A 12,747-nucleotide genomic window follows, 5' to 3' on the forward strand; every position below is an offset into this window, starting at 1 on the left:
ATTTTCCTGGTGTATTAGCTGAGTGATTTCTGCAGTTTATGGTACTAAAGAATAAAATCCCCGTGCAGCTGCCGAGTGCCCAGAGAAGCTGTGTGGCAGATTGTCTTAAACTGGAAATGGTCCAGAAGAGGAGTTTAACTGGGACTTGTCCTCTGACAGCCACTTCTTACATATTAGAGGGGTTGTAAAATATTGCTGAAATGGTCGTTCCAGTATTATGCTATTTTATTCCACATTTGGAAGAGATTTGCAGGTTAGGCCGAAAATGGGCAGTGGTTTCTGATCTGTGTGGGTGTTACTGAGGTATAGTGAAAGCTCTGAAGTGAAAGGGGTCTTAATTCATTGAGCTGCTCTTATTTTTTTATATTGTATCAGGGTATGACATATAGCAGGAATGTGAGTCAAGTCTTTTCTTACCTTGTTTTTTCTTAGAGGACTGGTGGAAGCTGTAGGTGTGTAAAATGAGCTCCCCCTGCCCTAAATAAAGACTGAACACAGGATCTGAGTGGAGGCACATTGGAAATCCGACATTTGATTTGTTGTCTTCTTAAGAGATGGAGGTAATAGGTGTTGACTATTCACTGCAACAAGGCTGAGTGCTTCAAGCAGCGGGAGCATAAATCCCAGCCCTCGCAAGACACCAGGGTGAGCAGCAATGCCTCTTTCTTCAGCTTTGCATTTTAGTGAGAAGTCTGTTGCATTAATGTTAATGCAGCTAGTGGGCCCTGGTCCATGTTCATACCCATGGCAGCCGCAGTGGAGGCTGGGCACGATGGGTGCTCTATGGTGAGACAGGGACCACGAACCCATCCCTCACCCTGTGATGCTGGCTCCAAGGACCTGACACCACCAGCCTCTGCTGGCACCAAGCTCTGCTGTGAAAGGAAGGGATGGACGCCCCAAAGCTACAGCAATGACTGAGGTTTATGATCTTTTAGGTGTTTCTCATTGCCAGTATTATTGCCCCCAATAAATTCTGGCTTTTGCTTTCTCTAGTATTGGTTAGACCTTACACATGGGTGAAGTCAGAAGTTTTACATTTGCAATTAATCTTCTGTGTGATGGGAGCTCAGGACTCATGTCTATATGATTTCATGTCTACATGATTCTGAACAGAGGGTCACAACAGGCAAAGAGCTGAGGTCTGGAGTTTGCTTTTTTCTTCTTTCAGAGAAACGAGTGAATATGGAAAAGCCATTTTATCTTTTATGCTATGTTGATAAATTGCCCTTTCAATCTTTATTTCTTATACTTTTATTCAACTTGCAGACAAACCTCTCCCTTGGCAGGTGGAAAAAATAAATTGCCAGCAGAACACATTGATGAAATGCCTTTCAGTAGTGGAGCTGTACAAATAATAGGTTTTTCATTTCAGTGGCTGAACGGAAAAATTGAAAATACTTTTTGTTTTGGGTCATGTTTCTTTTCTTCTTTGATTTCTTTATATAAGCATTGCATGAGACATTCTGGTTTGAGATTATTTAGCGCTTCTCATAACTTAAAAAGAGAAGAAAAAAGAAAAGAAAAAGCAAACTAGGTCACTTTCAAACTAAAAACATCATTTGAAAGAACAACAAAAAATGTTTCATTTTAAAAATGTCAAAATGGAGCCTTGCAGCTTTTCCCAGAACTTTTTTTCTTCTCTTTCAGCTAAAATTCATTACTTATTCAACCCAAATTCACCCAGAGTCTCAGTACCTATTAATTGCCTTTCAGGTGAATTTGCTACATCAAAAGAACCCAGTCGAGCTCCGCCTGCGTGCGGCAGTGACCAGTCCTGTTTGCTGCTCAGCAAACGCATATGCACAAGTATCTAATTCTACTTAATTAAGGTGTTGAGCAAGAGACCAGGTGGAATGGCCTCTTGCAGGCCTGGCTGACCAGGGAAGCACTGGCACAGCCATGATTCACCCTGGTGACACCCAGCAGCACCCTGTGGCAGGGGCTCAGGCTGGGAGCCACCAGGGTGATACGCTGATGTGGGGCTGCTGCCCCTTCCCGCAGACCCCCCAGTTCTGGCATCTCACCTCGATGGGATGGTGGCTGGGGTGCACTAGTGCTTGGGAAATGCAGTGGTGTGGCTCGGCCATGCTTTGCTTCCCTGTGGGGACAGGGCTCATCCGTCTTTTTCTTTGCCTGGTTTTCTAAGGAAACAGTGCTGATGTGATGGTGTCCCTCCATTCTTACTTGCCTGTCCCTCCTAGGAGTGCCCTGAATTGAGGGCTCTGGCAGCGTTAAATCACAACAAATCCCTACAAATCTTGATGATGAAAATCAGGGGCTGAGTAGTCATACACAGCTTCCAGAGTGGTGGGTGCCAGGGGACACACTTTGCCATGAAACCAGCTCCATTGGTGCCATTTTGGGCCCAGGTTTGGCTCAGACAGTATTAGGGAAAGTCCCTGTTGTCACCTCCTCTTCAGCATCTTCCCACAGAGGCAAAAAAGCTCTTCAGTAACTTTTTGTTACGCTCCAACACTGGTGTGTTCTTCCTTGATAGATTAGATGTTGTTGATGCTAGAAGGACTCTGTTCCCTCCCAAATCCACATAATCCCGAAAATATAGGAATGGATGAAGTGCCCCTCTTTGCGTACCCCACCGGGGATGTACAGGTCCAAGGGGTCAGGGAGGGAAAATGCCTCCACATATTCTTGTGGACTCCTAGCTGCAGCAAACCAGTAGGTAGCACCAAGTGCCTGAAAGTCAGGAAAATAATTCAGTGTCTATAGCAGAAGTGGAGTTTTTGGGGTTAGGAGCTTCAGCTTTAACTGCTCAATAATCTCCATCCTTCCCTGGTGGCTCACAGCCACCGCTCCAGGGATGGGGTAGCTGTGAGAGCCAAGTGGCCAGTGGTAGCATCAGCTTATAATGTGTAACTGATAACTCCCAGCCTGTAACTCCTGTCCATGGAGGGGGAGGGATGCAGGAGCAAGAGCCAGCACCCCTGCCTGCTCCCCAGGCCGTCAGGCTGGGCATGTAGATGTAGAGCTGAGACACTCATCCCCAATGACACCCTTATGGCATGTCACCTGCTCAGAAATAAAACCCCATCCCTACAAATACTGTGAGGGATTAGGAATTTCTCAGCATTGGTCAGACTGACAACAGAAAATTGAAGAAGTCCAAGCTTTGGTGGCCTTTTGACACAGTGGGGAGACGTTTTGATGTGATAAATCAAGGCTTGGCGGAGTCAGCTGCTCCTTGGTCCAGTGTGGTCCCTGTGAACCATGAGATTTTTTTTCTTTTCCTTTTTTTTTTCCTGAAATATTGACAAGACATTTTCCTCTGCTGAGGGAAGCTTTTCAGCAGCTGGCCATGGTGCAGACCACGACAGGCACTCAGAGTATCTTCTGGTTATTCCCCAGAGAGAGCGGCAGGAGGCACTGCAAGCAGATCTTTGATGCTGCAGATCAGAGATGGACCCTGGTGAAAACTGGAAGCTGGATGAAACCAACTGGTTGTCTCATGGTGGGATCAACCCCTTTGCCAGTGTGAAAGGAGGTAGGACATGACTGCTGATTTTTAATCCACCCAGTGAATGTGCTGGGAGCCTTCCTGACATGCTGCTGCCCTGTACTGTGCTTGCAGTGGTCCCAGGGGTTTTGCTGGGCTATGTCTAGCACAAGGCAGTACTCAGCATGAGGGTGGGAAAGGTCTGACCCAAACTGCAGTGTCTTGCCAGGAGCTGGCACACTGACATAGGCTTATCTTCCTTCTCTGGAGTGGCCTTTTGCCAAAAAAACCCCAACACCCACCTTTTGGCAAGTTAATATGCCACTTGTGCTAGACATGACCATCCTCATTCTCCACAAGCAGGACTCTGCAGGCAACAGTAGTTGGGGAGGAGTGAGGAGGAGAGCTAGTAAAATACCCCCTTCTCTCTTCAATCATATTTGCATGGGACAATTTAGGGTGGCTCCAGGGAGACACACTGTCCCAGCGGTGACAGGAGGGCCAAGGGCTGCCCTGGCTGGGGCTTCCTGTGCAGGACCATTCAAGGTTTCAGGCCACCTTAGCATGACACAAGGCCTCCCAGCCCAAGGCTGGGGTCCATTGCTCTCCAAAAACTGCCAACATCAGGAAAGCACTTGGGGCAGATGCAATGGGAAATAGCCAGCAGAACCATTTCCTCTATTGATTCATCTCTACCTAATATCCAGCCAGCTGTTGTAATTTGCTTTTTAATCTCCATTCAAACATTTGGCAGAAGCAGCCACATGTGCTCCCTGCTCAGCCCCAGCTCATCTTCATCACCAGAGGTCCCTGTCCTGTGGGCCAGGACAAGCTGCCCCTCCTTGGGCAAAGCTCCTTCTTTGGCTGGGGCAGACTGTGCCCTGGACTAAAACCAAAATAAACCCACAGCCTTCCAGATGATAGCACCTTGGGAACAGAAACATTTTTGCTTTGGTAAAATGCTGTGCTTATCTCCATCTGTTTCCCTCAGCTTCCTGCTGATAGCCAGATGCCTGGGGAAAGGGAAGGGGACAGTCCGAGATGTGGCATTGCCTCCTTTTCCATGAGAGTTGAATTAGATAAGGAGGTTTATGCTTTTGAACTGAGCAGCCCTGGGATCAATCTCCCCAGCCAAGCACCACTGGGTGGCATCCTTATGATAGCACATCTGCTGCTTCTGCAGGTACCCAGCCCAGGGTGGCTCCAAGGGACCAGCACAGGGACGCTTGCTGCAGTCCATCCTTTTTGCCAATTAGGACAGTCTCTGCTTCTGTTATTTTTCTAAATCTTTACCATGTGTGTGGTCTATGTTACCATTTATAGGTTGGTTTATGCTGTTGGGTTTGGGATCCCACTGTGCTTGGGTCTGTAATGCAGAGGAGGGCATAGTCGCTGCCTGCAGGAGTTTATAAAAAAATCAAACTAGTAAAAAGTGGATATACATTGGCCCTTGGTTTTGTATGCAGCCTGTTGCTATCCTAAACCAGCGGCTCACAGCTTTTTCTAACTGATGGGCCTAACAGCATTTTATAGTGGGGGACAAGATCTCTTAGAAATGTCACAGCTATGGATTACTACATGGTGTCATGCACCTGCCCACCTGCCCTTCTTAAACATCCTCCTTGAACCCCCTAGGAGCAGTCCGCAGATTTTGGACCAAAAGGGTTTTTAGTCTAACCCATGCATTGAAGAAATGCCATGAACCTAAAAGGAAAAAAACCCCAAAGCCAACAGGAAAAAACCCACTGTGTGCAAATACTTTTTTAAAAATTGCATTGAGTTTCTGCAATTTAGCAGCATTTTGACATTGAAAGAAATGTTTAAAAATAAAGAAATCCCCACCAATTCCAAGGCACAAATGGCATTTAACACTTGGCCACATGCTCCTATGTGGCTGCAGGTCCTTCTGGCAGTGAGGGATCCCTGTCCGCTGTGGTCCGCAGCTGGGAGCAGGTGAGGATGGGTGGGCTCATAGTGGCATTGGGATCCAAAATAATCTCCCATGAGCTTTTGGTGAGACTTACCACCAGCTCAAGAGTTTCCAGAGCTCATGGTCTAACCTGCCACAGGCACTGAGTTACAGTAGTATTATTATCAGATGACTTAAAGGTTTGCTCAGCCTCTGAAAAATCCCAGCTGGAGCATTTTCCTGCTCCCACTGGTTAAGTCTATGCCAGCTGCTATTGCTGGAGGAGACCATAGCATGCAGGAAAGCTCTGCTGTGGGCAGGATGCTCCTGGCCATGCCCTGAGACCCAGGTGAGCTGTGGAAATGGAGCAGAGAGACATGGCATCACTGCAAAGGGGAGCAAGGCCAGGGTATCCCAGTGTGTGCAGAGACAGGGCAGCAGAGCTCTTGCTCTTTGGCAATACTGGAGGGGAATAAGGGTTCATCCTGCTAAGTCTCTGTCTTGAGTTGACTCTAAGGTTTTTCAATAACAGCCGGATTAAAAAAACCCACACATATAAAGGCTGTCAGGGGTGAACTGGAAGCAAGTTGAGCAGGGGCTTATCTGCAATGTGATTAAAACAGCGTTGTCACCCCAGCTCTCCACACCTCCCTCTCCAGCTGACCTTTCCAAGCATTTGTTCTTCTTCCCTCAGACAATGAGCTCTCTGAAGGTGCCCCAGCCCTTTTTGCTCTGGATCAGCTGGGTAAGTCCATCCATGATACATTTTCCTCTTCTGTTTTTCCTATGTAGAGTAATTAGGAGATAAAACACAGGGCAGCTGCTGAATGCTTTCCACTGCATAAATTCATCATCACCACGGCCTCCTTTCTGTGTTGCTTTTGAATGCCATCCCTCAGAGGGATGGGACAGCTCGATGCTAGGTGTGTTTAGTACCTTTCTGTGTTAAATCTATGCGGATTTTTTTCCCTGGGAGAGAAGGTCTCACCTCTTTGGTGGAGAGCACTCTCAGATGCTGCTGCTTCTTGGCCAGGGGTTTGAGGTTTAGCCCACTGCCTGCACTGGAGCTTCTGTGACTTTCTGGTGCCTTGCAACTCAGTGAGGGATTTCCCCTGCCCCCCGCCAGGAGGCAGAAGTAGAGGTGTGTAAAGTCAGAATGACGAGTAAGACACCTAGGGAGAAAACAACCTCAAATGAGCTGAAGGCTTCAGAGGCTGAATCCCTGGGGGACCCTATCTGGCAGTAATCTCCCCTTAATTCCAGGGCAAAGGTCAAAAAAGATGAGGTGCTCAAGGTAAGGTGGGGGTGAGGACCTGAGCTGCACGCTGGGAAGTTTCTGCAGGAGGTCTGACATGCAGGGAAGGGGGAAATCAAATCCCCAACCCCTCCTGAGAAAATGGCGAAGGCTGGAGGTGGAACACGCAGGAAAGTGTGAATTAGATGTGTGGGGAGAGACACCAGGCTCAGGGCTGTGCACCTTTCCTTGCTTTTGGCAGAGTGGTGGGACCAGCCCCGCGCACTGCAATGCCCATCACCTTACACAACCGAACACCGGCCCTTCCTCCCAAGGAAAACACACCCTCCTCTTCACTTTCAGGGCAATGAATTTGCCATCCTTGGAGATATTCAAAAGCTGTCTGGACGTGGTTGTGGACAACAACCTCTAGGTGGCCCTGCTTGAGCAGAGGGGTCGGACAAGATGACCTCCAGAGGTCCCTGCCAACCTCAACCAGTCTGTGATTCTATGACTTCCTTGTTGTTCTGGGAACCCACCTTGTCCCCAGTAAGGATGCGTGCACTGGGCTGCTCACCACATGTGGCACTGGTGGAAACTTGGGGTAGGAGAGTAAAAACTGCAGGAGCCCAGAACAGTGATTTTTATTCTGTGCAACTATCTCTGCTGGAAACCTCTGCTGCTAAGAACCAGGACCTTGAAAATATTCCTATAAATGCAAAAAATGCCTATAAACTGTATGATGCCTCGCTGGCTCTCGAAGGGATGGCTGGGCCAGCAGCTGTCCTCACTGGCAGTCTTATACACTTGATCGTATTTTAAAGGAGTCCTTGTGAGCTCTCTCCACTTGGTGTCAGGATAGAGGCTGCTCTGACACCCAGAGGAGTGTCTAACAGGGAATGGGAAAAAAGCCAAGAGCCTTCCCTTGGCTGCTTCACTCATTACCAGATTGCTGTTAAAACAAGTCAAGTAACTTTAAAATGCATTTTCTGTGACACAGCTTCCACCAGCTCCTTTTCTTCTTGATCTTCCTCATCTTATCCCTTGACTGGTGCCCATTTCTCCCTACCTTGGCAAACCCTCCAAGTCTTAGCAAACATATTCAGTGACAAAGAACAAACTCCCTCTCCCACATAATGAGATTTGGCTGGTTTTAGCTGAGTAGCAAAGAAATGCATTAGCAGCTAGACAGATGTTTTAGACCTTGACCCCTGGTCAAGGGGCAGGACCCTGGAGGGGCAGGGATCAGGGCTGTAACATGGGACCACCGGCTTCCTGGCATCCTCCTCATGTTAATGGATAAATAGTCTGTGCTATCCACTGTAATCCATTGACTCCTGAGGTGGTGGTTGGCATCTCCCAGGGCTTCTGCACAGCCCCACTCCCAGCCGAGGGGCAGCAGGAGCTGCTCGGACACCACTTTCCTCTGCACAGCAGTATTAGACATCCCTCAGTCTGGAAAAGATTATTCAAACCAGTGCTTGTATCACCTTACATTTCCACTCTGCTTTCTAAACACAGCACAAGACATGATTGCTCCATCCAAGGTAGACAAGACAGACAAAGGATGTGAGATAGCAGAACAAGTAATGGAAAACTGATCTCTCCTCTTGCCTCCCTCCCGGCTGGTAAGTTTTCAGCTGGATCAGTCTCCTGACCTGAGTCATGCACAGCTGCGTGGTCTGCGGTGCCAGGCAAGCAAGGGGGTAAGAGCAAGCACATGTTGGGGAGGGAGAGGACAAGACAATCTCAGTAGCAGCTCAGATTTGTGCTGTGTTGAAGTGATCATGTAACCAGGGCCTGAGAATATCAGGTCAAATATACTCAGCCTTGGTCAAACCAGCCACCTTGAACAGCAGGAGTTATTAGTAGAGGAGCAGAAAATAAAGCAGCATTATAACAACAACATCCTGAGACAAAATATCAGTATTGTAACAAAGCATCATCACCATAAAAAAATCACAGAAAAGCAGGTCTGAGTGGGACTTTAAGAGGTCAGCTACACCTCTCCTTTGCCTCAAGGCAGGATTAGCACCTCCTATTCACGCATCACCCCACATGGAAGACCAGCCTGTCCTAGCAGCCTTCCCAGGCAAACCACCCCAGTGCTTCACTGCACAGAAAGGGTTTTCTTGGTGTCTAATTAAAATTCTGTAATTTAAGCCAATTATGCATTGTGCTGCCAAAGGCAGGCATAAGCAGGGAAAAGCCCTCCCATGGGTCAGACTGAGAGTTTCTTGTCCTCTGTGTGAGGGCTGGAGGAGGATCCCAATGGAGGATCCCTGGATCGCATCATTTTTTTCCTGATCATCAAGCCTGCCTTCACCTCCAGTCCAGCGTCCAGCTTTCTGGCAGCTTGTCCCAGCCTGCTGCCAACTGCAAATGTAAAAAGCCGTGCTTGGATTTCGAGTCATTCGTGGGAATGCTGATCAGTACCAGATTTATGAGACGCTTTCTGTGTCGCCTCATGCCATGAGTAACTAACCTCCAAGAAGGGTTTTGACCAGTCATGCAGCCATCTGTTCATACTTTCTCCTAGTCCAGATGCCCCTCTTCTGCTTATAGTGATACCATATGACACAGTGTCAAAAGTCTTATACACCAACATATATGGCACCTGCACCTCCCCCCTCATCTACAAGGCTTATTACCTCATCACAGAAGATTAGATGAGTCTGACTAGCTCTGTTCTTGCTGAATCTGTGATGGCTATTACTCATATCCTCCTTTTCTGCAGGTTTGCAAAGCCTTTGGTCATTCTAGTGCTTCCAAGGGTGGAATTAACAATGACTGGGAAATCACTTCGTAATTCTTCTTTATCTCCTTGTCTTGAAGACTGGTGCTGTGCTTGCCATTCCCAACCTTTGGAAACCTCTCTGTGGTCTGCTGCTGTGTAAGTCAGTGCATGGGCTCACCTGTACCTTGAGCAGTGAGTACATTTCTGAGGTTCCCTGGAGAAGTACCAGGCAAGGGAGGCAAAGGTGACCAAGGGACAGAGCAGCTTCTATGAAAGCAGACACTGAGTAAACTACAACTCGATGACATGGACAAAAGAGGCCTGAAGGAGGATATGGTAGAAGTACAAGACTTATGAATGGCATAGAAGTAAATAAATGCAAGAGACACATGGACATACTGGAGATAGTCCAGCAAAGGGCCACAAGGATGATGATAGGACTGAAGCATCTCTCCTGTGAGGAAAGGCTGAGAGAGCTGGGTGTCATCAGCCTGGAGAAGAGAAGGCTCAGGGGGATCTCATCAATGTATATAAATACCTGAAGGGAGGATGGAAAGAAGACAGAGGCAAGCTCTTTTCAGTGGTGCCCAGGGACAGGACCAGGGGCCACAGGCACAAATTGAAACACAGGAAGGTCCCTCTGAGCATCAGGAAGCACTTTTTTTACAGTAAGGGTCACTGAGCACTGGCACAGGTTGCCCAGAGAGGTTGTGGAGTCTCCATCCTTGGAGATATTCAAAAGTCGTCTGGACGTGATTCTGAGCAACTGGCTTTAGGTGGCCCTGCTCGAGCAGGGGGTTGGACCAGATGGCCTCCAGACGTCCCTTCTAACCTTAACCATTCTGTGATTCTGTGAAATAAGGAAAGGCTCAAAACAACCCAAAGGAAGTATGTCTTCACGCAACACACAATTGCTTTGTGCAGTTCACAGCCACAGGATGTCCAAGGTGCCAAAAGTATGAATGGGCTCAAAAAGTGATTAGAAAATGTTCTGGAAGAGAGGTCTATGAAGGGCTCTCAAACCTGATGATGCAGCTACAACCTTTGGCTCAGGAAGGGAAATGGGATCATGTACTAGAGGAAACAGCATTTGTACTTGTACTGTTCCTTGTATTTTCTCTTCAGTCATCTACCAGAGGCCATGTGAGAGAGGGGACACCAGAGGCTCTTAAACTTTGGTGTGATCCAACGTGGTCTTTCTGGTCTTTCCTTAGGTCCACAGTGACTAACCAGAAGAAAAAACCAAACTAAACCTACTCCTCCTCTTCCTTTCCTTTCTTCATCTATCTTGCCTCTCCCACAGCTTTGGCTGCTGGATTTCAGCAGATATGAATCAGACGGTGACTGTTGTGTTCCTTTTGTTCTGTAAATGATTAAAACAGAACATTTCACACTTGCTTTGTGGGCCAGTAGAGGAATGCTGCATTGTCCCCTTGGCAAGTCCCGAGGTGGAATTTCTGGCTGTGGAGAAAGTGAGGTCAGGGAGAAACTCTCCGAACAGGGAACATGTGCAGCCTGCTTTACTGCCTCTCTCCTGTGCTTGCATGTCTTCTCTCTGTCTTCCATTCCCTCATCCCTCTCCTCTTTTCCACCTCTTTCCTGCTTCACTGGCAATTTTTTCTGCTTGCTGCTGTAAGATGATGTAGTTGAATATCAGAAAAAAGGAAGAAGAATGAAAATTCAATGCAAGGTGAAAGCCCCCTGCCCAGAAAACCTTGGATAGACTAATGAGAATGTGATGAAATGGAAAAATAAAGTGGGAGAGTGGGGTATGAACCCCACCTTGCCAAAATCAAGATGAAAATGCTTGTGTAGGAGATGCAGCATCTCAGTGGAAACCCCTAGGACCTGTGCACACATTTCCTGACAGCCAACCAGAGGAAGGGTTAGCTGGCTGTGCTATTTATACCTGCACCCTGGTCAGCCTGCTGCAGGAGACTCCCCACAGCAGCAGCTTGCAGGAAACCTGCTTTTGTGATACCATCTGCTGGGGGAATAAATACGCCCAGGAATGAAATCCCATTGGATAAATAAAAAGGGAAGGAAAGAAAAAGCCCGGGTCCCTGCCCTGTTTGTTCCCACTGCTTCGCAGCCATCCAGCTGTTTCTTTTTCTTTGTTGTCCTGACCTCATCCCGTACTGGAGTGAATCCAGAGAGTGAGTGCTCTGCTTAGCCGTCTTCTGCCAGAAACCAAACAGGTCAAGTTATTAGAGGAAAATGAAAGCTCTTTGGCAGAACTGGAAAAACAGATGTGCGGAGATATTTCTACTGCCTTGAAATACAATGTTGCCTGTTAAGTGCAAATGAGAGGGGACCTGATAAATATGCACAAGTTGTCATTATGGAAATCTTAACAGTGGCTACTAATTTAGCAGGATGGGTTTCTTTGGGTCTCCCTGAGCCACTAAGCTCACTTTCTGCCTGGTAGCAAGGTCACTTAGAAACCTTCTGCAGATGTAGTTTAGAAAGTGCTGATCCAGCACTGCAAGAAGATTCACCTCTGCTCAGTAGTTAGAGATGCTTCAGGGAGGCTGAGGGTAGGTAGAAGGGTCTCTGTAGGGCAGGTGGAGCCTGTGACTATCAAGAAGAGGTAGGATTATCTCCACCTGAGATAATGGTAAGGGCATCTTTCATGTCAAAGGCTTTGTGGCATTTATTTACTAAACTTACCTGGGTGAAGCTTTCTACACAGTGTATTCTGATTTCTTGATTCAGCTCTTGCTGTGATCTCAACATCACACGGTGGTTATTTGTGCTGTCCCCAGTGGTGGTGTTAATGGGGCTGTAACTCTCTGGCTGCCCATCAGCCATCGTTAAAAGCAGCAGCGACAGCAAGAAGTGAAACTGTGTGCAGGCATTTGGGATTGCCGCAGTGCCAGGCGGAGCAGGACAATTATTTGTTTGCTTGCAGCATTAGGAATCTGTGGGATTACATGCATGGGTGGGTGCAAATGTAATGAGCGTCAATACCCGAGTGCACTTGCGGTTTGGGATGGCCGTGTCCCTTCTGCAGGGACTTGGTGGTCCAGCCCTGGGTCTGACGGTAGCAACCACTCAGACCTCCCCAGCCACGGGGGATTCAGGATGGCACAGATATGCTGAGTGATTAACTGCTTGAGCAAGTCCAGCAGAGAGCTATCAAGATAATGAGGGGGCTGCAGCATCTCCCTTATGAGGAATGGCTGAGACACCTGGATTTGTTCAGCCTGGACAAGAGAAGAATGAGGGGGGATTACATCAATGCTTATAAATATCTAAAGGGTGGGTGTGGGACGATGGGACTAGGCCCTTCAACAGTGCCCAATGACAGGACAAGGGGCAACGGGCACAAGTCGGAACACAGGAAGTTCCACCTCAATATGAGAAAAAACTCCTTCCCTGTGCGGGTGCCAGAGCAGGGGCACAGGCTGCCC

The 12,747-nt window shown here is 47.8% G+C and overlaps 1 long non-coding RNA gene across 1 annotated transcript; it reads left to right on the forward strand.

The window, feature by feature from the left end:
* The first annotated feature begins 3,363 nt into the window (after positions 1–3,363).
* LOC142051870 (uncharacterized) lies at positions 3,364–11,378 on the forward strand. The gene is made up of 4 exons (XR_012658658.1): positions 3,364–3,502; positions 6,058–6,108; positions 8,119–8,225; positions 9,335–11,378. It is a non-coding gene; the product is annotated as an uncharacterized LOC142051870 (long non-coding RNA).
* Positions 11,379–12,747: the final 1,369 nt, after the last annotated feature.

The sequence above is a fragment of the Phalacrocorax aristotelis genome, chromosome 1 (assembly GCF_949628215.1).
Source record: "Phalacrocorax aristotelis chromosome 1, bGulAri2.1, whole genome shotgun sequence".
Classification (NCBI taxonomy): Eukaryota; Metazoa; Chordata; class Aves; order Suliformes; family Phalacrocoracidae; genus Phalacrocorax; species Phalacrocorax aristotelis.